Genomic DNA, 22,567 nt, shown 5'->3' on the forward strand with positions numbered 1-22,567 from the left:
ACCCTTTACTAAGTGCACACTGTACTGTGTGTTATTTAATAAATAGATCACACCTGCACCAACCCATCCCCACAAACATAGTTGTGGGTTTTTTTTTTAGGTACCAGGACTAGGGATTGAACCCAGGACAGTATGCAAGAGACTGGCACTCAACCACCGAGCCACATCGGCTCCCCTGACTTAGCTCCCTTGTCTGTTTGCTTGTTGTCTTTGCTCATTATCTGTTTATTTTCTTTAGGAGGCACCTGGAACCAAACCCGGGACCTCCCATGTGGGAAGTGGGTGCTCAACTGTTTGAGCCACAGCCTCCCAAGAATAATGTTTTTTTTAAAAAATTTCAATTCAAGCTCACAGACCCCATGTTAAGAACCCCTACTCGAAAGGAATTTGAAACATGGAAGTCAAACTATTCCCACCAACTCTGGAGACCTACACCCCTGAGAAGAAAGCACCAGCCTGGAGCTGGGCACAACAAAAAGGTGGTCTAACGTAATGAGGACAATGGCTATGAAGCCCCACGGAATACTGAGAGAGCTAGGCTTCTACCAGAAGGTAGAAAAAATTTGTTATAAAATTAACAAGTTTTTTCTTTCCTTTAACCCTAACCCTCTGTTAATTAAAGTTGTATGAGTAAAAGGTTTCTATAAATGCTTAAAAGTATATAAAGTTACCAATATTTCAGCATAATATTAAAAAGAAAAGTACAATGTGGTTAATTATGGTTTTAATTATTATAAAAGAGTGTGTGTCACATAAACAACCTCTTATCATAGATTAAAGTAACAACACTGTAGTATGCAGCAATCCCAAACACTGCTAGTTTGTTGCAAAAAGTTAATGTCCAGCTGTGTTGCTATCACTTTGTTTTAAAACTTGCTAAGACTTTCTATAGTGTCTTCTTAGACAAATCAAGCCAGCTACATTCCTCTAGCTGTAAAAAACCCAACAATAAACTTTTGCAGTGCTTTTCAGGGCTATGTGCATAGCCCAACTATCTTGTACAGTATTTACCGATAGTAATAGTAATAAAAAAGCAGCACATGTCACTTCTCGAAAAGAACAGGCTTGGCAGACTCCATTCACATCTGCTCAGCGTCCTGAACTTGCTGCCATCATTAAGGTGTTAACAATATTTAAGGAACATTTGAATATTGTCTCTGATTCTGAATATGTATGCCTTACTGTTAAGCATATTGAAACGGCTCATATCTTTGTTACTGATGAGTTATCTCAACTTTTTGCTGATTTGCAACATCTCATTAGATTAAGACAGCATCCTATTTACATTACACATATACGTTCTCATACATCTTTGCCTGGTCCTATGACAGCAAATAATGCTTGAGCTGATTTATTAGTGGGGTGTTTACAAAGTGCTCATGGTTACCTTGCTTTAACTCACATTAATGCTAAAGGCCTGTGAAATAAATATCAAAAGTTAACAAGACCACAAGCGCAGGAAATTATTCATACTTGTCCTACCTGTGGACCACTAACAGCGGTGCCTTTTCAGGCTGGAACTAATCCCAGAGGCCTGACTCCTAATCAATTATGGCAGATGGATGTTACTCACATTCCATTCTTTGGTAAACTACAATATGTTCATGTTTGTATTGACACTTATTCTCATTTCATGTGGGCTACTGCTCAAAGTGGGGAATGGTTTCATCATGTTCGCTCACATCTCTGATCCACACCAATAATCACAAGGGACAGTTTGACTCAGTGGTCAAGGAAGTAACTTGCTTCCATGGAAACAACATGCCTTTGTTTCCCACATGAGGCACCTGTGGGATACCATCATATGTACCAACATACACATCATGGGAGTCCCAAAAGAAGGGAGAAAGAAAGGGGCAGAAAAATATTTAAGAAATAATGGCCAAAAATGTCCCATATTTGAGTGAAGACATGAATACGTCCAAGAAGCTCAATGAATTCCTAAAAGGATAAACGTGAAGATATCCACACTGAGACACATTATAGTCAAATGTTGAAAAACAGTGAGAATCTTAAAGACAGAAGAGTCCTTATGTACAGCGGTTTTCAATAATATTAATAAATGATTTCTTTTTTTTTTCCTCTCCCCTTCCTTGCCCCCCTTCCCCCAGTTGTCTGCTCTCTGTGTCCATATGCTGTGTGTTCTTCTGTGTCCTCTTGTATCCTTGTCAGCAGCACCCAGAATCTGTTGCTTTCTGTTGCGCCATCTTGCTGCAGCAGCTCTCCATGTGTGCGGTGCCACTTCTTGGCAGGCTGTGCTTTTTTCGTGCTGGGTGGCTCTCCTTATGGGGCATACTCCTTGCATGTGGGGCTCCCCTACACAGGGGACACCCCTGCATGATATGGCACTCCTTGTGCAAATCAGCACTGCGCATGGGCCAGCTCATCATCACATGGGTCAGGAGGCCCTGGGTTTGAACCTTGGACCTCCTATGTGGTAGGCAGATGCCCTATCCATTGGGCCAAGTCCACTTCTCTAATAACTGATTTCTCATCAAAAACCATGGAGGCCAGAAGGCAGTAAGATGACATCCTTAAAGTGTGGGAGGTGGGGGTGGGGGTAGGGCATTATCAACCAAGAATTCTATATTCAATAAAAATATCCTTCAAGAATGAAGGAGAGGGAGCCAATGTGGCTCAGTGGTTGAACACTGGCTTTCCACACGTAAGGTCTTAGGTTCAATCCCTGGCATGGTACCTCAAAAAACAAAATACAAACAAACAAACAAACAAAAGATGAAGGAGAAATTAAGATGTTCCAAGATAAACATTAGCTAAGTGAGTTCATTACCAGTAGGCCTTCCATACATGAAATGCTAAAGGGCACTAGACAGGTACCTAAAGATATACAAAGAAATAAAGAACATGGGTAAAGGCAATTACATAGGTAAATATAAAAGTCAGTATGTACTTTTTGGTATGTAATTCTTCTTTTTTCCCATGTGATTGAAAAAGCAAATGCATAAAGCAATAATTATAAATCTGTGTTAATGTACCTGTAATGTATAAAGATTTAATCTGTAACAATAACAATAAAAAGGAGAGAGGGATTGAGCTGTATAGGAGCAGAGTGATGGTATACTGTTGAAACTAAGCTGGTATTATTCAAACTAGGTTGTTATAAGCTTAAGTTGTTAATTGTAATATCCAAGGTAATCATTAAGAAATAACAAAAAAGTACACAAAAAAGAAAAGCAAAGGGGAATTTTAAATGGTACATTACAAAAAATAAACTAAACACCAAAAAGGCAGTAATGGAGGAATTGAGGAACAAAAAACATATAAGACATACAGAAAACAAATGGCTAAATGGCAGAAGTAAGTCTTTGTTTATCAGATATTACTTTAAATGAAAATGGATTAGGCTCACCAAGGTAGAGACAGAAAGAATGGATAAAAGAAACCATGACCAATCTACATGCTGTCTAAGAGAGACTCACTGTATTTTTAAATTTAATTTAATTTAATTTTTCAGGAGGTACTGGGGATTAAACCTGGGGCCTTGTACATATGAAGCATGCATTCAACCACTGAGTTATACCCATTCCACAAGAGACTTGTGTTAGAGGCAAAGACATAAAGAGATTGAAAGTAAAAGGACAGAAAAAAGATATTCCTAAAATTAGCAAAGAATGAAAGCTGGGGTGGATATATTTATTACCAGAAAAAAATAGATTTTAAGTTAAAAAAAGGTTAGAAGACACAAAGAAGGGCTTTATATATCGATAAAGTGGTCAATCAATCAAGATGATACAATGAGAAATATATATGTACCTAACATCACAATATCTGTATTAGTCAGCCAAAGGGGTGCTATTGCAAAGTACCAGAAATCTGTTGGCTTTTATAAAAGGTATCTATTTGGGGTAGAAGCTTACATTTATAGGGCCCTGAAGAGTCCAACTCAAGGTACCATAGGAGGTACTTTCTCATCAAATGTCTGTTGCCATGTCTTGAAGCAAAATGGCTGCTGATATCTATTAGGGTTCAGCCTTCTTCTTTCCTCTTCAGGCTCCATGGGCCCAGCTTCTTCCGATCTCAGCTGTAGGCTGGCAAAAGGCTCATCTCTCAGGGCTTCTCAGCTGCCCTGGTCTCTTCACAAGGTCAGCTGTAAACTCTCAGGTAAATGTCTCATCTCTTCCTGTGGCTCCAGCATCAAAACCAAGTTCTCTCTTCTGCTCTTTTTCTGTGGTCTACTTCTCCATGTTCTTGACTGAGCATCCATTTATATAGCCCACCAAGGGGGCAGGGACTCAACTGTGCGTGCCCTAATGACGTGGTCAAACCAAAGCCCTAATCTTGATTTAATAAAGTAAAAGTGAAACCTCTCAATTTAATACAATCAAAGGGGTATCATACCCAGAGGAACAGAACAGTTTACAAACATAATCAATATCTCCTTTTGGAATTCATAAATAGTATCAAACTGCCACAGTGTCAAAACTATATGGAATAAAAACTGACAGAATTGAAAGGAGAAATAGACAGTTTTACAATGGTAGTTGGAAGTTTTAATACTCCACTTTCAATAACAGGTAGAAAAACCAGATCGATATCAATAAAGAAATAAGGACGTGAGCAAAGCTATAAACCAATTAGATTTAACAGATATATTTGGAACACTCCAGCCAAAAACAGCAGAATATACATTCTTCTCAAGTGCACATAAAACATTCTCCAGGATAGACCATATTTTAGGTCACAAAACAAATCCTAATAAATTTTAAAAGATTGAAATCATACAAAGTATTTTTTCTGACCATAATGGAATGAAACTAGATTTAAATAAGAGAAGGAAAATTGGAAAAATCACAAATACGGGGAAATTAAATAACACTCTTGCAAATAGCCAATGAGCCAAGGAAGAAATCACAAGGGAAGTTGAAAAACACCTTGAGACTAATGAAATAAAAAACATAATACATAAAAAGTTATGTGGGAGAGCAGATGTGGCTCAAGTGGTTGAGCATCTGCTTCTCACATACGAGGCCCAGGTTCAGTCCCTAGCCCCAATACCTCACACACACACAAAAGTTATGGGGATTCCCAGAAAGATGGTGGATTAGAATGACATGGGACTCTCTCTTCACCCAGAAAAACAGCTAGAGGACAGGGAGAAATGACCTGGAAAAAATGTTTTGGGTTCAGGACATGAGGGGAAGGCTGGACACCACTCAGAAGAGAGAAGGACACAGGAAAAAAAAAAACCATGATGGAAAGAATGTAAGAGGAAGCTGCAGCTGCAGGTGCTGGTGTCCTTCTCCCACCCTCGGAGCAGAAAATTTTGAACTCTTCAGCCTCGGGCTGGTGGCTACAGACAAGGGGGGCTGCAAGGATTCACTTCCCTTGGAAGGGAAAAGAGAGGGATGCAGCCTAAGGTTGATTCAGCTTTTGGCCCATAAATTTGGTCTGCTGTGCCCCATGAGCACTTCCAGGCCAGGTGGGGCCACACCATTGTTTGTCTTGGGGGGTGGCAAGGGACTAAAGAGCTCTGATCCTCTCAATTACCCTCTCTACTCACTGGAACTGAGTATTGAGAATATAGAGGGCAGTGGAATTATTTCCTAGTAAATTCACCTGTGAAGCCATCAACTCTGTTGGAGGCTGCCAACAAAGTTTGGGAATATTAATAACATCAACAAGTCCTTAGCTAGACTAATAAAGAAAAAAAGAGAGAAGATCTAAATAATGAAAATCAGAAATGAAAGTGGGAAGTTATGACTGATCCCACAGAAGTAAAAAAGATCATAACAGGATATTATGAGGGAAGTGGATATGGCTCAATGAATAGAGCTTCCACCTACCATATAGGAGGTCCAGGGTTCACTACTCAGGGCCTCCTGGCCCATGTGGCGAGCTGGCCCATGCAAAGTGCTGCTGTGCAAGAAGTGCCACCATGCACAGGGGTGCCCCCTGCACAAGGAGTGCCGCCCTGTGCAGGAATGCAGCCCACCCAGGAGTGGTGCGACCCACGTGGAGAGATGACATAACAAAAAGAGAGATAGAGAAAAGGCAATATGAAACACAACAAACCAGGGAGCTGAGGTGACACAAGAGAACAATCACCTCTCTCCCACTCCCAAAGGTCCCAGGATGGGTTCCCGGAGCCAACTAATGAGAATACAACAGACACAGAAGAATGCATAGCAAATGGACACAGAGAGCAGAAAACGGGGGGAGGGGGTGAGGAAGGGGGGAGAAATTATTTTAAAAAGGATATTATGAGAAAATGTATTCCAAAAACTAGACAACCTTGATGAAACAGACAAATTTGTAGAAACACGAAAACAACCTACACTGACTCTACAAGAACTTAACAAACCAACACATTTAAAGAGATGGAATCGGTCATCAAAAATCTCCCAACAAAGAAAAGTCCAGGACTAGATGGCTTCACAGGTGAATTCTACTATGCATTTTGAGAAGAATTAACACCAAACCTGTTAAACTCTTCCAAAAAAATTGAAGAGAAGGGAAAACTACCAAACCCATTTTATGACACCAACATCACCCTAATACCAAAGTCAGATAAAGATACTACAAGAAAAGAAAATTATAGACCAATCACTCTAATGAACAGATACGCATAAATTCTCAATAGAATACTTGCAAATAGAATCAAACACTTATACACCACATTTACATACCACAACCAAAATACTTACACACCACAACCAAGTAATATTTGTTCCTGGTATGCAAGGCTGGTTCAACATAAGAAAATCAATTAGCATAATACACCACATTAATAAATTGAAGGGAAAAAACCACATGTTCAACTTGATCAGTGCAGAAAAGGCATTTGACAAAATCCAGCATCCTTTCTTGATAAAAACACTTCAAAAGATTGGATAGAAGGAAAATTCCTCAATATGATAAAAGGCATATATGAAAAACCCACAGCCAGCATCATATTCAATGGGGAAAGGTTAAAAACTTTCCCTCTAGATCAGGAACAAGACAAGGATGCCTACTGTCATCACTGTTATTCAACATTGTACTAGAAGTTCTAGCTAGAGCAATAGGATAAGAAAAAAAAATATTAAAGGCATCCAAATAGGAAAAGAGGAAGTAAAACTCTCACTATTTGCATGATGACATGATCCTAATATTTAGAAAATTCTGAAATGTCTATGACAGAGCTACTTGAGCTAATAAATGAGTTCAGCAAAGTGGCAGGATACAAGATCAACATACAAAAATCAGAATGTTTCTGTACACTAGTACTGACCAGTCTAAGGGGGAAATCAGAGGGGAAATTCCATTTTCAATACCAACAAAAAGACTCAAATACCTAAGAGTCAGTTTAACCAAAGAAGTACAGGACCTATATTCAGAAAACTACAAAACAATGCTAAAAGAAATCAAAGGAGACCTAAATACATGGAAAGACATTCTGAGTTCATGGATTAGAAGACTAAATATCATGAAGATGTCAATCCTATCCAAACTGATTTGTAGATTCAATGGAATACCAATCAAAATTCCCACAGCCTACTTTATAGAAATAGAAAAGGCAATTACCAAATTCATTTGGAAGGGAAAGTGCACCTGAATAGACAAAATTGTACTAAAAGAGAAGAGCAATATTTCAGGACTTTCACTACCTGAGCTTGAACATTTTACAAAGCTACAGTGGTTACAACAGCATGTTATTGGCATAACACTTGCCAATAGGCAAATGATCAGTGGAATATAATTGAGAGTCCAGAAATAAATCCTCACCTCTATGACCAACTGGTTTTGACAAACTTACCAAGTCCACATTAAAGGGACAAAACAGTCTCTTCAACAAATGGTGCTGGGAGAACTGAAAGAATGAAAGAGGACCCCTATCTCCCTCCCTATACAAGAATCAACTCAAAATGGATCAAAGACCTAAACATAAAATCCAGGACCATAAAACTACTAGAAGAAAATGTAGGGAAATATCTTAAAGACCTTGAAGTAGGTGGTGGTTTCTTGGCTCTTACACTCAAAGCAAGAGCAACAAAAGAAAAAATAGATAAATGGGACCGCCTCAAAATTAAATATTTTTATACCACAAAGGACTTTGTCAAGAGGGTGAAAAGGCAGCTAACTTAATGGGAGAAAATATTAACATATCTCTTATCTTATAAGGATTTAATAGCCATGATATTTAGAGGTGCTACAACTCAAAAACAAAAAGACAAATGACCTGGTTCAAAATGGGTAATAGACTTGAGTAGACATTTGTCCAAAGAAGAAATATAAATGGGGGGAAAAAAAGTATGAAAAAATGTTCACCATCACTAGCCATTAAGGGAACGCAAATCAAAACTACAATGAGATATCATTCCACACTTATTAGAAAGCCACTATTAAAAAGACAGAAAACTACAAGTGTCGGAGAGGATGTGGAGAGATAGGAACATTTATTTGCAGTTGGTGGAATGGTAGAATGGTACAGCCACTTTGGAGAACTGTTTGGCAGTTCCTAAAGAAGCTTAATATAGATTTGCCATTGTGATCCTGCAATACCACTACTGGATATATACTCAGAAGAACTGAGAGCAGTGACACAAACAGACATCTGTACACCAATGTTCATAGTGGTGTTATTCACAATTGCCAAAAGATGGAAACAGCCAATGTGTCCATCAACCGATGAATGGATAAACAAACTATGATGTATTCACAGGTTGGAATATTGTGCAGCTGTAAGAAGAAATTAAGTTGTAAAGCATATAACAACATGGATGACCCTGGAGAATATTATGTTGAGTGAAGCAAGCCAGATACAAAAGGACAAATACTGTATGAGTGCACTATTATGAACTAAATATATTGTGTAAACTCATTGTATTAGTCAGGGTTCTCTAGGAAAATAGAACTGACAGGAGATATCTGTAAATAGTATGAGATTTTATAAAATTGTCTCAAGACTGTGGGGTACACATGTTCAAATTCTGCAGGGCAGGCTACAAATAGGGGGTTCTGATGAAGTTTCCTGAAGAGTTCCCAGGTGAAGTTGTCTGTCTGAAGTAGACATCGGAATTCTCTCCCTGAACTCTGAAATCACTTCTCCTTTTAAGGCCTTCAACTGATTGGATGAGAAGTCACTCATTGCCCATGGCAATCTTCTTAGTTGATTGACTGTAAATGTAATCATCCATCTATACAATCAACTCACTGATGAGTAAAGTACACAAAATACCCTTGTATTACAAATAGTCCAGTGCTTCCTTGACCAAGCAACTGGGCACTATTACCCGGCTAAGTTGACACACTAGCCTAACCATCACACTCATGGAGTTAATAACTAGAATATGGGTCAGAAAATAGAATGGGGTTAGTGAATGGAAAGCTGAGAGTTAACTTGTACAGAATTGGTAAAAAGGTTGTGTGTTTATCATTGGAACTGAATAGAAAAGGTGAAAGCAAAACATGTTTGTAACTAGCAGTGCTATTATATGGATATGACAGTGGTTGGAAAGAAAAGTCTAAGGTCATGTATATTACTAAAAGGAAAACTAAAAATTGTAACAAGTGACTGTATAGCCTAGTAAAACCTCATGTGAAATATGAATATGGATAATATTGCATATAGAAGACCATTTTTCTTTGAAACTAAACAAATGTTATATATGTTGATGTTATAAGATGTTAATATCAGGCAAAAACAACAACAACAAAACATTATGCTAAGTGAAAGAAACCAGACACAAAGTACTACATATTGTATGAGTCCATTTATATAAAATGTGAATGTAAATCAATTTATAAAGATGGAATTAGATTAGCAATTAAGTAGGGCTGGGGAAGGATAGAAGATTGAGAGGTGACTGCTAAGGAGTAATGAAATTGTTCTAAAATTTTTTGTGGTGAATTCACAAAACTGTGATTATACTAAAAACCATTGATTATACACTTTGGATAGATTATACAGTATATGAATATATCTCAATAAAACTGCTTTTTAAAAAAGTCATGGGATGCAGCAAAAGCAGTTCATAGAGGGGAATTTATAGTTGTAATGCTTATATTAAAAAAGAAGAGAAGTCCCAATCAATAACCTAATCTTCCACCTTAAGAAGTAGAAAAAGAAGAAGAAGCAAATCCCAAAGCTAACAGAAGGAAGGAATTAATAAAAATTTGAGCAGAGATAAATGAAATAGAATATAGAAAAAAAGCAGAGAAAAGGTTGTTCTTTGAAAAGATGAACAAAGTTGACAAAACTTTGGCTAGATTGACAAAGAAAAGAAAACACAAATAACTAAAACCAGAAATAAAAGTGGGTACATCACTACCAACCTGACAGAATTTAAAATAATTATAAGAGAATACCCTGAAAACTGTAAGTCAACAAATTGGATAACCTAGATGAAATGGACAATTCCTAGAAACACAAAAACTCTTGAAACTGACTCAAGAAAACTAACAGACCAATAACAAGTAAGAAGAATGAAACAGTAATTGAAAACCTCCCAATAAAGAAAGTCCAGGACCAGATGTCTTCACTGGTGAATTCTATATAATATTTAAAGAAGCATTAACACCATTTATCTCAAACTCCTCGAAAAAGTCAAAGGGGAGAGAGTGCTTCCTAATTCATTCTGTAAGGTTTGATACTAATGCCAGACAGAGACACTACAAAAAGAGAAAACTACAGACCAATACCCCTTATGAATATAAATGCAAAAATATATTTTTTAAAATACTGGAGATTGAAATTCAGCAGCTATTGAAAGGATTATACACCATTGATGTGGGCTATGGATGGGAGGCTCTTTGTCTCTTCAGAGATAACCTAAACTATCTGTGACTTGTGGGTGTGGGATGATAAAAGGCTGCAGTCCTGCCCTTGGTGAGCAGGAAACAGTTTAACAATGCAAGGTCTATAAACTTTAAGTATTCAGGGGAAATGCAAACCAAATATGCTAAAAGCTTATCGAATGCCTGAGGTCCATGCTAAACGCTTACCTAAGATGTGGAAATATTGCTAATTCAAGCCTATTGAGAACTGAAACAAAAGGACCATTTGGCCTTTCCTCTCTGTATAAAAGGGACTAAAAAATCTTGTTCAGGGCTCAGGATTGAAACAGAAAGTTCCAGAGTCCGGCCGGCCATCAGTAAACCATTTTTCCTTCTCAAAATCATTCCTGAGTCCTGGCCTCTCTATACTCAAATAATTGAACCTCTCTCAAATTCTACAACATTTTTGGCAACCACAGAGGGATAACAAATGAAGGCCAGAGACGGTAGCATTTTGCTGCCCCTTCCAAATCCCCGAGGAAGCCGGGAGGACCCGGGTGAACCCCAAATCTGGGCGCCCCTGGATTAAATTTAATCCAGAAAAGATGTGGGCTCCACCAGAGTCTTCCTGACAAAAATCGAGGGCAATGGAAGGTCTGAAGAGAAAGATTCTGGGAATGAAAAAGAACTCCAAACGTGGAAGAAGGTAAGACTCCCCGGGTGAGCACAGTCTGGAAGGCCCTAGCTTTAATTGCTAGGAAGGGGAGGCTGATCATCTCCCGAGAGAACCCTAGTAGCCCCAGAAAGTTGGGGGGAAGCCGTTCTCTCTAGGCTTGGGAAAAGGAGAAAAACCGGGGAAAAGCTCTGGTGTTTTGGGTTTGTCTAACTGCATGTTAGAATCTGGTACTCGTCTTATATCCACTAAAGGAGTGGAGTCTTGATTTTAATAGGAAGGGTTGTTTATAGGTTCGAGTCCTAATGTCCTGGAGAAAAACCGGGAAAAAGCCCTGGTGTTTTGAGTTTGTCTAACTGCATGTTAGAATCTGGTACTAGTCTTATATCCACTAAAGGAGTGGAGGCTTGATTTTAATAAAAAGAGCTGTTTATAGGTTCAAGTCCTAACGTCCTGGAAATTGGTCTAGATTTTAAAAAAAACAAAAACAAAGAAACAAAACTTGGTTACAGGAAAATGGATCGGCTTTTCTAGTGGAGCTTGGTCTGGGTGTAAAGTTTAAACAGTGGAAAAAGTCTAGCTGAAATCTTTTGTTATGGTGCTAAATTGTGAATGAATTTGCTTTATACCAAATGTTAAGTGTTCTGAGGTTTGTGATGGCTGTGGGGGCAGCCATGGTGAAAATACATATATATAAACTTGTGGGTCAGATTAGTGACCTTTGTGCTTCTGTCTGTGTCAGCTCAATGCTGGTGTTGGAGTTGTGTCCTTATGTAAAGTAGAATGCCGTAGAGCTAGAACCCTCCTTTGCCATTGGCAAGAGGGTGAAATGATTATGGGGCAAAACTGAGGAGTCTGGATGTTTGCGGAGTCTAGATGTTTGTGCATGCTCTGCTGTCTTGTCTCTGTCTGGTCTGGCCCTTTGCCGGGGCTTGGAGGCCATCTGTGTCTGCGCCACACACCCAAGTTTGTTGGGGCTGCCCCAGTCAGGGTGGCTGGGTCCCCGGGAGAGTTGCCAAATTTGAGTAGGTTCTGTCTGCTCATTTTGGCTGAAAGCTGAAAAGGGGGGAGGGGCTTGCCCCTTTCCAGTGAGTCCACAACTTCTATTCATAAGCCGCATTCCTGTTTAGTTGTTGTGCACCCGACTGCCTGGAAGGGGGGAAGTGAAGGGGATGAAAAGCAGAATCAGAATAAATGCAGTAAAGTTCCCTCCATAGGGTGTCAAAGCCAAAATACGTTTGCATTCTGCCCAGGTTCTTAGAAGGTATTGTAGTAACTTTAAGAGAATGTGTTCTGTGAAGGTAAAATTCGTCTTAAAGGTATAAATAGTTATAAAAGTTTTAACAAAGCATTGTTTAAATTAAGGTATTTAAATGGCAAATTGCAGAAAGTCATTATTAAACAAAAACTGAATTGATAATAATAATAATAAAAGGTAATTTTATAACAAATTTATTCAGCAGTCAGCCTCCCCTGCCAACTTGCTTCCAAAGAAACTTTCTGGTATTACATGCTACTAAGTATTTAAAGTGAAGAAAAGTTCATTATTTTAACAAGCTTGTTTAGTATTAATGGCAATTATATGTTGTAAGAAGTTTGCCTGGTAACTTAGTATGTGGGATATATGGAATGTGTTTTTATTGTTAAGGAAACAGAAGATGATTTTGTCCTAAGATAAAATGATTGATTATTGGAAAGAGTAGAGTGTGGGACAAAACCTGAATGAATACTGAAAGTGAAGAAGGTTTGTGGAAGGAAAATTTTTATGATTAAATTTGAGTAAGATCAATATACAAAAAAAAATCTGTTTTATCAAAATAGCTTCTTGTGCTTTAACCTCATCATTTCCTCAGTGTTTGAAAAAGAAAGGGTCTTCTCTTTTAAAGAACATTATATTCTAGAAATTAAATCCTGAAAAGTAGCTTTTTATTTCAAACTAACTGCAAGAGATTTATTTTACCTTAAAAGAAAAATTAAAGTAATGGTTAAGTTCATTTAATATAAGTCGAATGAAAGGTGTTTAAAAGTGTTATAAAATTAACAGGTTTTAAAAAATTAATAAAAACTGTAACTAAGAGTTAAAATCATTTATAAATGCATTTATATTATAAAACAGTGAAAAGATAATAACTGAAATTATAGCTGAGTGAATTTAGCCTGAAACTATTATTTAAGTGTAAATTCTAAACTAACCTTTCCTTTGTTTATGGTTACTTCAAGCCTAACCTCACCCCTTGCCTTTGCCTATGGTTATTTCATAATAGCTTCTGCCCCTACAGGCCAGAGAAGAGCTGGGACATCACTGTCTCCTGTCCTGGTATTAGTAACACTTTCTCTCATGAATTCAAGTGTAAACTAAATAAATTGCTGCCTGATAGAGAATAAGGTTAAATGACCACTGGAGTTTTATCTCCAAAATCAAAAAGGGGGGTGGAGGGGGAGAAGTCTCCTGCCTTGATGGTCAGTGTTCCTAAGAGTGGCTATTCATGAGAGAAACCAGTCTGTCTCCCTGAGGCTTTAAATAGCCTCAATAAATATATATAAAATTAATCTTGTTGCTTATCCAAAATTCTGCTAATTTCAAAGTAAAATATAAAGTTCTAAAACAAAATGGTGCTAAAGCATTGAGAACATTTTAGTTACAATCCATTAATTAAGAAAGAAAATTCTTGTGTAAAACTGCATGGTCATAGTGTAAAACTGCACAGTAATAGTGCAAATTAAGAAAAGTTTCAGGAGTCTTTGAAATGTTTTGCAGTCACACTTGCTTTGTAAAAATTATAAGTTTAAAGTAACTAAAGTTATGTTTTTGTGTCAAACTATTCATGTCTGCCTATTTGCTCAAATTGTTGAGGTTAAATATGCAGTTATATAAGTAATATATATTTCAGGACCCCAAATTAAGCTAAACAGTATATAAAATAATGCAAATTATAAGTAATATCAATGAGTTTTGTTTCTGTGTCTAACTCTTTGTGTCTGCCCATTTGCTCAGTGTACATCTTCATACATCAGGATAATAATATCAAATTAACAAATGAAAATTCTTAAAAGAGCTCTATTCAAATTGTTAATTAAATATGCAGTTATATATGTAAATAAATATTCTTAAAGCCCAAATTAAACTAAGCAGGATGAAAAGTCATAGAAATCTGATTATGGAAACAATTGGGAAAGGGCTTCCTCTTTGAAAGAGCTTTAAAGGCAAGACTAGGTGTGGCAGATTAAACCTATCTACTAGGCTAGGGAATGAAGAATCAGTTTGCCTGGTAATTTCCCAGTTTAAACCTTTTGTCAGCCATAAAATGTAAAAAACAAACAAACAAAGATTAGGTTAGTTTTCACATAAAAGAAAAAAACGTTGATTGGTGTAACCTGGCGGCCTGCTGCCTCAGTCTCCCACTCCTGGCTTGGACAGCAGTGGAGAAGACCAGTTTAGGCCAGTCCTATGGGCAGTGGAAGGATGCCCAAGAAGGAGCTAAGTCGGTGCCATTTCAGCACTAAATTCTATTCCTTATTTGACAAAGGGGAGCAGGTAAAAACTAAAATGGTTGGAATGTGATAGAGGAAGCAGTTAAATCACAAACTTTTGCGTGGGAAAGTTAGATCTCAGATAACTTGTAACTTCCGAAGTATCCAATCTATGGAAAAACAGAGGAAGAACTTGCATGCTAGGCTTAGGGGTACAAATTGTGTCATTTTTCTTTGTTCAGGGCACGAGCCATATCTGGCTCTGCGTCCCTTCTTGCATACTGAGAATAAATTCTTTTCTTCTCCACAATCTGGTGAGCCTTATTTTCTTCCAGAAGATTTCTTTCCAACAAAATAAAGGTAATTAGTGGCTCTATTAACAAATTTCAGTAAGTTAAGGGAAGTCCATAAAAACTATGGAGAGATCTTTCCTGGGTTATGATTTTAAAAATTAAGTAATTGTGTAATGTGTTTTAAAACCTGGTAGTCAGTATGCTTTTAAATTATTAATTTTCATAACTTAAACAAAGAAAAGAAGTTTTTAGCTTCCTGTAAGGGAAAAAGAGAACATTCCTTGCATAAACTATTACGGTTTCAATTTTATTTAACATGAGTGTAATCTCCCATAGTTAATTTATAAACTAAATTAACATTATATGTACGAAATCTTTAGAGTAATGAAAATTATAAGTTCACATTTGTGAAATTAGGCTAAAGGAAAAAGATTGTAGATATGCTCTCTTAAATAGAGTAAATTTCTTTCATTGGTAATTGTAATTTAGTAAGTTTATTTAAACATGAGGTGGCTAGTCAATGTGGTTATAGTCAATTATAAAGAGTTTGTAAAACATCTTCCAAACTGAAAATGGTTAAATAGTTCTAGTTCTAGAAGTCATTGTTAACTAAAAAACTTAGATTGGTATTGGTAGCAGAAATAACTTCGTGATAATAAAACCTGTCTGAAGGCCACGGCAAAGTACACATTTAAGTGAATGGTAATAAAAAGTTATCTTGATTCTATTGGAAATATTCTGTTTTCATTTTAACAATGAAAAATAATTTTTTTCCCTCTATTACTAAAGTAAAGTACCTACTGTTATCTTCATGGTAAAATTGTGTAAGTAAGCAGCCATTTAATATATGATATGTTGCATTAAATTGTTTAAAATATATATATAAAAACAAGGAATAAACTTTAACATTATCAAAGTCTTTTGTGCATTCAAACCAGCCCTTGTATACATTGCATTTTGCCTCTCCATGTGAGTTATTGGCTAGGCTGGTCACGACCCCTCAATTAAAAATATTTGCTATATCAGCCTCTGGTTCTGCTCCTGAAGTCGATGGGAACTACGTTGCAGTTTCAAGCTCCTGCAGCAGCCAATGATGACTCAGTACAGCCAAGTGTACAGTGGATATCGCCTCTAGACTGGCACTGTTCCATGGTGCCAGAGAGCACTATGCACCAGGCCAGTAGAATACTGGAAAATCTCTCTAAGATCAAGGAAGGATGCTGCGACTTGCTCACTGCATTGAAGAACATGCTAAGTGGAGCCATGATACCAGGATACTGTAAGTGAAACTTAAACACAATTGGCATTATGGCCTGCTCTCATGGAGAGATAACATGTAAAGTATTACAAACTTGAAACTCAAAACTAATAATTGCAACTCTGAATCCTTATGCATTAAGTAATACATTAGTTAATATTAAGTGCTGTACTTTTATCCTGTACTAAATATATGCCTAATAATTATAACGTTATCTTTTCTATTTTGGATCAAGTGCAGAAGTATATTAGACATGTTAAATTCCTGGCAAAATCATTTTCTAAACAGTTAATAAACATGTCTATAGAATAAGGTGGCAGTCTCAGCCAGTCTCAGTCAACTTCTATATTCTACTGTACTCTGCTGTGTAGCAAAGGTGAGGCTTGCTTGCTGATGGTGAGTCACCTATTGAACAAGTCAAAATTGCTAGAAATTGTACAATTAAAACCAAGGTGTAAAAAAACCTTTATTCTGTAGTTCTGATCACTCCCACAGATGAAAACTAAGAGAATTTCCAACTTAATGTTCTAATCCTGAGTGAAGCCAGTTGCCCAAGGAGTGCCAGTTGACCAGGAGCATCTGAAAGAGCGAATGAGTGCCAATCATTGAACAGCTTGGAATGTGTCTTCAGACAAAGCTAAGTGTCTGTTGCAATTTCTCTCTAAAGATGAATAACTTAAAAATGAATATATACGCTGTTCCCACCAGCTTTTAAGAAGGAGTGCCATCTTTATAGGCACCTAACCTTGTCTACCTCTGTAATCCAATGTCCTCTTTTAAAAACGGATATTCCAGATTTTTAATTAAGTTTGTTTCTCTCAGAGTGAACATATTATTAACCATATGAAAACTTCATCCAACTTCGTACAGAATGCCAGATCCATCTTCCTCCAGTTAAAATAAATTAAGAGTTTTACACCTTATTAGGCAATGACTACAGCCCATGGCCAGCAGGAAGCAGTTACAGAAAAGAGATGTCTCCCTTCAGCACCCCTTTTAAATTAAAGGTGTAAACTCTTCAAGGATAGAATAAAATTAATAGATGGATCTGGAACCTGACTGGAAATCCATGTGAGCACCGGTGGCTGCAGGATGACTGCAGGAGGCCCCCGCCCCAGGATTCTGCTGTCCAGAATGAAAACTTCTAAACTTTTAAAAACAGTCCTGGATGCTACACTAAAGATTGATAAATAATCAATCAAAACAACAAACAGCCATCCACCTCACAGCTCCAACAATAATTATGCCAAAGCTTAGCAAGTTAAACTTTGGCAAAGGGGGGAAATGATGTGGGCTTTGGGTGGGAGGCTCTTTGTCTCTTCAGAGATAACCTAAACTATCTGTGACTTGTGGGTGTGGGATGATAAAAGGCTGCAGTCCTGCCCTTGGTGGGCAGGAAACAGTTTAACAAATGCAAGGTCTATAAACTTTAAGTATTCAGGGGAAATGCAAACCAAATATGCTAAAAGCTTATCGAATGCCTGAGGTCCATGCTAAAAGCTTACCTAAGATGTGGAAATATATGCTAATTCAAGCCTATTGAGAACTGAAACAAAAGGACCATTTGGCCTTTCCTCTCTGTATAAAAGGGACTAAAAAATCTTGTTGCGGGGGGGGGGGGGGGGGGGGGGCTCGGGATTGAAACAGAAAGTTCCCAAGTCCGGCCAGCTGTCAATAAACCATTTTTCCTTCTCAAAATTATTCTTGAGTCCTGGCCTCTCTATACTCAAATAATTGAACCTCTCTCAAATTCTACAACACCACGACCAAGTGGGATTTATCTCAGAATGCATGGGAGGTTCAACATACAAAAATCAATCAATATAAGATACCATATTAACAGAATGAAGTGGGGGAAACACATAATCATTTTAATTGATGCAGAAAAAGCATTTGACAAAATTAACATCCTTTCTTGATAAACAAAACAAAACTCAATAAACTAGGCATATAAGGGAATTTCTTCAACATGATAAGGCATTTATGAAAACACCTGCAGCTAAAATCATCCTCAAAGTGAAAGACTGAAATCTATTCCCTTAAGAGCAGGAACCAAACAAAATGCCCAGTTTCACAGATGACATGATCTTATATGTAGAAACACTTAAAGAATCCACAAAAAGTTTTTAGAGCTAATAAATGAATTCAGCAAACCTGCAGGGTATAATACCAGTGCACACATATCAACTGTATTCCTATATACTAACAACAAACAATACAAACCAGAAATTAGGAAAACAATTCCAGTTACAATTGCATCAGAAGGAACAAAACACCTTGGAATAAATTTAGCCAAGAAAGCACAAGACTTGTACACTGAAAATTACAAAACATTCCTGAAAGAAATTACAGAGGACCTAAATAAATGAATGATATCCTGTTTTCATGGATTAGAAGACTTACTGTGGTTAAATGCTGTTTTGGCCAAAGTGATATACAGATTCAATACAATCCTGTCAAAATCCCAACAGAAATGGATTAGCAAAAATGGAAAAATCCACTCAAAAATTCATGTGGAATTTCAAAAGACTCTAAATGGCTAAAACAGTATCAAAAAAGAACAAAGTTGGAGGACTCACATTTTCTCAGTTCAAATTTACTACAAAGCTACAGTAATCAAAACAGTACAGTACTGGCATTAGGATAGACATACAGGCAAATGGAATAGAATGGAAAGCCCAGAAATAAACCCTCACATCTAGGGTTAATAGATTTTTTTCTTTTTTTAAAAGGTTTATTTATTTTCCCCACTTCTCCTCCCCCTGCCCTGCCGTTTTTTTGTTGTCTGCGTTGTCTTCTCTTCCCATTTTCTCTCCTCTAGGATTCACCAGGATTCAATCCTGGAGAACTCTGATGGGGAGAGAGGTTCCCTGTCAATTGTGCCACCTCAGTTCTGGGTTTCTGCTGTGTTTCACCTTGACTCTCCCCTTGTCTCTCTTTTTGACGTGTCATCATCTTGCTGCAGGACTCACTTGTGCGGGGCACTGGCTCACCACACGGGCACTCATGTGGGCACTCACGTGGGCACTGGCTTGCCATGCAGGCACTTGCACGGGCACTGGCTTGCCATGCGGGCACACTTTCTCTTCTTCTATTTTACCAGGAGGCTCTAGGGATCGAACCCAGGTCCTCCCATATGGTAGGTGGAAACCCTATCACTTGAGCCACATCTGCTTCCCTGACTCATTGATTTTTGACAAGATTAGCAAAACCAGTGAATGGAAAATGAACAGTCTCTTCAACAAACGGTGTTGGGAAAACTGAATATCCACATGCCAAAGAATGAAGTTGGACCCTTTCCTTACACCATATTAAAAATTAACTCAAAATAGATTAAAGATCAAAATGTAAGAGCTGAAACTGCAAAACTCTTAGATAAACACACTAGGAGCAAATCTTCATGATCTTGGATTTGGCAATGGTTTCTTAAGTGTTTCACCACAAGCATGACCAACAGAAGGAAAAAAATAGAGAAATTGGACTACACTAAAACCTTCCGTGCATCAAAGGACATTGTCAACGAAGTGAGATGACAACCCACAGATGGGAAAAATATTTGGAAATCATATCTCTGATAAGGGTTTTGTTTTCTTTAGGTTCCAGGGGCTGAGTAGTGAACCCAACCCTTTGTATGTGGGAAGCCGGTGCTCAACCACTGAGCTACATCAGCTCCCCTGATTTGGTTTTTCTGTTTGTTTTGCTTGTTTGTCTTTGTTGTTGCTTAGGAGGCAGAGGGAACCAAACCCAGGACTCCCATGTGGGAAGCAGGTGCTCAGTTGCTTGATCCACATCTGAAAAGGTTTTAATATCCAGAAGATACAAAGAACTCCCTGTAACTCAACAGCAAAGACAACCCAGTTTAAAAGTGGGCAAAAGACCTGCCTCTGGCCCCCGACCGACAGGCACCTGCCCCTGAACCACCATCAGGGCTCTCAACAAGGCCAGTGATGCTGAACTCTGGGGAGAGGCCCTGGGGCTACTGCAGAGGTCTGGACTGGTTCCTGTGACTCCTACTATCAAACTACAGATGGGGCAAGCAAATGGGCTCTCCAAGGTCCCTGGAATCCAGGAGGGCAACACGGAGGGCAGCAAAATGACACAAGTGAAATAGACTCTACTTTGACCTGAGATCACCAGTCCTGGCTCTAACCTAGAACAGAAGGCATGCTGCCTGCCCTTTGATTACCTGCCTGGATCTTTCCCCAAAGTCAGCTCCTGGTGTTAAATGGGCCGGAAACAAAAGGTCATGGGTTACTATGGGGCAAAGCTACAGACTCCCCAGGTCATCTCTCCTCTGCCTCTAGGAAAGAAAGTCTACCCTCTACCCCAACCCTAACTTGAGTCCTCCTCCCCCACCCAGACTTAAGTGCAATAAGGAGATTTCCTGCAACCACAGGCTCTTGACGCTAATGTGCTGTGTGAGCTTGAGTGAGTCCCTTCTGTTCGTGACCCCCCACGTCCTTATCTGAGCAATGATGTCCCTAAGGCCCTCTTTGTCTCTGGAATTCTCCAGTCCAGTGTTGCGGGGCAGTCAGCATTGGGCCATCCATACTTGTGCGGCAGGCTTGGAGGTCCACGCCCCCTCAGCCTGGGTGTCCGCGCCCCTGCCTTCTCCTGGGTGGGAGCGCCACGGTGGGGAAGCAGGCATGTTACTGACAGTCTAGGGGAGCAGGGGCAAGCCCGATGGACTTTGCCTGTGTCACCTGAGAGGGTGTAGGCACCTGGGCTCAAGGCCTGGGCACCTCTCCCCCAGTTTCTCCCACCCAGTGAATCACAAACATACACTTCTCCCAAGGCTTAATGATTAGCACAGGTGGAGGGTCAACAGCCCCTGGGTCTACCTGCCAGGAGCAGCAGGCCAGGAGGCCACTTCCAGGGTACCTCGGCAGACTTGACTTCAGTTCATCCCTATTCAAAGCTTTACGAGAGGTGTTCTCATCTCTCTTTGGATCAGATGAAGAACTAGAGCTGAATGGAGGTATAAAATAAGCAACCCAAGATCACACAGCAAACATTTAGCTGGCCTGGGCTTATGGCTAAGCGCCTATACTCCTAGTCCTGTCTCCTTGTCTACTATATCTGTGGTTGCCTGCACCACTGTGCCAGGCTGGCTCCACTGGGAATCAAGGACCTTGCTTCTGGAGATGCTGATACAAGAGCACAGGCGTCTGTGGTTTAAACAAACTTCTCTCCTCCTCTCCCAGCATTTCTCCTGATTGTATCGTGACTTGGAACCTAGCTCCTAATATCCTCCTCAGCTGCCCACTTCAGCCGCCCATGGGGACTCCGTGCCTAGGGGAAGTTCTATTCCATATGGAAGCCTCCTAGCGCTTTCCTTGGGAGTGACATGCCATCTTGACTCCCCCAAGCTGGGAGTCCTGCCTGAGAGCGCCCTCCAAGCATTGCCCCCTAACTGTGCCCATGCTTATCTCACACCAAATCACCTGGACCGCAGGTTGATAAATCTGCTTGTCCTTTCTCTATCAATCAGGGATTACTATCCATCTCTAGTGCTCTTATGACTTAGAGAAAGGGCGACTTGAGTGAATTACAAATAAGAAAACACAGTGTTTCATAAAACAAAACAAACAAGCAAGGTGATTCTGATGGACAGGCAGGCTTGGGAACTCCTGGGGTCTACCATACACAGGACACTGCCCCACTTTCCACTGACCTGCTCCTCCAGCGCGGTCTCGCTGCCCAGCCCTCTGTTTTCCCCTTCCTGAAGCTGGGCTCCCCGCCTTGCCAGGCAGGCTGCGTCTCTGTGTCTGTTTCCTGATCTGTTGGTTGTGCAGGCTGGTGTTTTAGGCTGTGGTCCTCCTGCCCCCGACAGGGAGGAGGAAGTTGTGCTGGTTGTAACAGCTCTTGCGTGGGGAAAACAGATCTCGACGTTAGCTCAGGTTCCCTCTGCGGAGCTCCGGCGGCGGGCCACCTTTCCTCGCCTCCTGGATCTGGTTAAACGTCCCCGCCAGGGAGACGTGCGGCTACGACACTTGCCTTAGACCCCAGGGCTGTGACTGAGGAGGGGCTCCTGGTGGGGGGGGGGGGGAAAGCAACAACAGCCTGGCCCGGAGAGCAAGGTGCCATCGCTCAGCTGTGACTAAGAGGACAAGGAGAGAAAACGGGAAGGCAGGGGTTAATGGCACCCCGCTGCTG

At 39.4% G+C, this 22,567-nt stretch overlaps 1 long non-coding RNA gene across 1 annotated transcript; it reads right to left on the bottom strand.

The window, feature by feature from the left end:
- Positions 1 to 16,859: 16,859 nt before the first annotated feature.
- Positions 16,860 to 22,162, bottom strand: LOC131279996 (uncharacterized). Its single transcript, XR_009187539.1, has 2 exons — positions 22,086 to 22,162; positions 16,860 to 16,990 (listed from the first exon to the last, which is right to left on the bottom strand). It is a non-coding gene; the product is annotated as an uncharacterized lncRNA (long non-coding RNA).
- Between the last annotated feature and the right edge of the window lie 405 nt (positions 22,163 to 22,567).

This window comes from Dasypus novemcinctus, chromosome 10, assembly GCF_030445035.2.
Source record: "Dasypus novemcinctus isolate mDasNov1 chromosome 10, mDasNov1.1.hap2, whole genome shotgun sequence".
Classification (NCBI taxonomy): domain Eukaryota; kingdom Metazoa; phylum Chordata; class Mammalia; order Cingulata; family Dasypodidae; genus Dasypus; species Dasypus novemcinctus.